The following is a 2,631-nucleotide window of genomic DNA, read 5'->3' as shown; positions in this document are numbered from 1 at the left end:
TCAACAAGCTGCACCCTTTGCACATTTTTCTATTCCCAACTTCTATATACTCAAACATTTGTTCTTGTATTTTATGATATTATCCCCTTGTGTTCCCGCCAACTATGAAAAACAACAACATTATTATCGCTTATTTCCTACATTTTTTGTCACTTTTTCAATGTTGTGGGTGCTTTTTTTTAATGTTTTGGTGTTTTTGATATTTTTAATGTTTAATGACATTTTCATGATCATCTTTTTTTAACTGAAAACGGGTCAATTTGACCCAAGGGCCTTTTTATTTGATGTGTGTATATTGTATCCTAGTATTGTCCTAGGGACTGATTTTGCTGCTGTAACACTATAATTTCCCAGTTTATTGGGATCAATATCTATCTATCTATCTATCTATCTATCCATCTATCCTTTCAAAACTCTGTAATAAACTGGAAGATGTCCACCTTAGTTATCTGACCTTCTTAAAACACAAGGATCACTATTAATAACATATCAAATAAAAAAAAAAAAGCATAAAATAAACATTAAAAAAAAGTTTGGGCTCATGACATGGTGTGATTCAATTCCAATGCCAGCACATATTTCTTTGTAAAAAGAAAACATATATTCCTTATTGTTTTCTATTAGTCAATGAATGGATTAGTCTATTCTTGATAAGTCATTTCTTTCAAGCATAGACGCCAAATATTCCCTCGTTCCAGCGTCTGAACTATAAAGATGTGTCGCTTTGGTTTGTCTTATGTGAAAGTGAACTCATTTTTTTCATGACATTTATTGTCAACATGATTCATGGATTTATTGTTATTGCCACTCTTCATTTCAACCCCAACCGGCACCATCAGACTCCGCCCACCTAGACCCTAAGTCCGTCCCCGGTTTCTTCCTAAAAGGAGTTTTTCCTCTGGAGGGAACCACTAGATCTGTTGGGTCCTTGTAAATTACAGCGTGTGGTCTAGACCTACTCTCTCTGTAAAATGTCTCGAGATAACTCGTTATGAATTGATACTAAAAATGAAATTAAAGTGAGACAATCATTGCTACTTGCACCACTCATAACAACTTAATATCTGTTACAATTTCACATAAATGCCCCAAAAACTGATAAAGAATACAAGCAATGTGAAGACTTACTGTACCTGCCTCCCTTTTTACACACAGCACTTTGGAAAGAAAAATTCTTCAGCTGGTCAGAAGACAAACATGTATGATCATGTTCCAGTTTCTCACACTTTCAGAGACTTAGCCTTTAACAAATAAAAATGTCAGACTTCAATCTGACTGCTGATAACTGCTGCTGCACACGGCCCTAAAACTCCTCGCGCACAGCAAACCAATGCACGTCAACAACCATAAATATGAAGAAATAAGCCGAGTTAGCACACACACACACACACACACACACACACACACACACACACACACACACACACACACACACACACACACACAAACACACACACACACACTTGATTGTTCTGCTTTGTGTCCTCTGTGCGATCATTGTGATATTACTACATGGATTCAAGGTTCTCAATAGTGACCTTACAGTGTGTTTTTCTCATGCTTTTGATAGATCTCTCTGTCAACGATAGTACTTACACAGTATTCCTCGGGACTTAATCTCACTCAGATTGGAGTTGGAGAATTGAGAAACATTTTTGCACATTTTGTTTACTCTTATTTTGTCTTGGTTTCCTGAAAGGGGAACTCAAAAAGTTCAAGAGGAAAAAGCATTATGGGAAATGTCACGGTTCAAGGTGTTTTCACTGTTTTTTACGACGTCTTTCCAAAAGTCAATAAGTAATTCTGTTAAATAATCCTGATTTCAACAGTGACCCTAATGATTGTGATTATGATTATGTCCCATAGCAGAGCAGCCGCAGCCCCCCCCCAAAAAATGTGTTACAGTTGAAAAAAAAAAGGGAGCACCACATCATCATCTGCTGCTTTTAACTCCCACCCAGTGACCCACTTAATCCTTAAAACAGCCCTAATTAGACCAGAAATGGAGGCAGAAGCAGGGCACAGAGCAGGGAGAGCATGCTTTCTGTAGCCTGGAGCTAGGAAATAAGCTAAAGCTTACTTTGGTGGAGTAAAAACACATTCTTGTAATGTGTAATAATCTCACAGGAAATGACCAGCAGTTGGGAGACAAGTGAAGGACGGAAAGCCTTTTTGTTTACGCTGCTGCTGCTGTCTGGGATTCCTTTTGGCTTTACACTAGAGGTCAGAGATTATCCAACCTCTTCATTTGACACTGCAGGCTCTCATTAGAAGGTTTCCTTACTCAAAAGCCCCGCTAGCCTGTATTGGGAATCAGGCCACGTGGGTTGCTATAAAGCACGCGGGTGGATAAGTAGGTGACAGTTCAACGCGCAACATCTGGACGCAGAAGTGCATCCAAAAACACCAGCCCTGACTCTGGTGCCACCGCGGTGGTGTTTATAGCTTGATACCGCGAGATTAGGAGCCGAGGAAGCCCGGAGAGGTTAAGAGATCCGACGCTAGGAGTGGATCATAATCTTGCCATAACACCAGGATAGGTCGATGTAACCAGATTAAAGTGAGCTAATGAAATACAACAGAAACGGAGGATTGGTGGTGGTGGTGGAGGATGAGAAGGGTGGGGGGGGG

At 39.7% G+C, this 2,631-nt stretch overlaps 1 protein-coding gene across 2 annotated transcripts in view; it reads right to left on the bottom strand.

Moving 5' to 3' along the window:
- lcor (ligand dependent nuclear receptor corepressor) overlaps nt 1-2,631 on the bottom strand; it is a 76,884-nt gene that overhangs the window by 73,393 nt on the left and 860 nt on the right. The gene's annotated exons all lie outside the window — the stretch shown is intronic.

The sequence above is a fragment of the Etheostoma cragini genome, chromosome 2, assembly GCF_013103735.1.
Source record: "Etheostoma cragini isolate CJK2018 chromosome 2, CSU_Ecrag_1.0, whole genome shotgun sequence".
NCBI classification, from domain to species: domain Eukaryota; kingdom Metazoa; phylum Chordata; class Actinopteri; order Perciformes; family Percidae; genus Etheostoma; species Etheostoma cragini.
The sequence above is the reverse complement of the archived record's forward strand: the minus strand, read 5'-3'. Positions and strand labels throughout refer to the sequence as shown.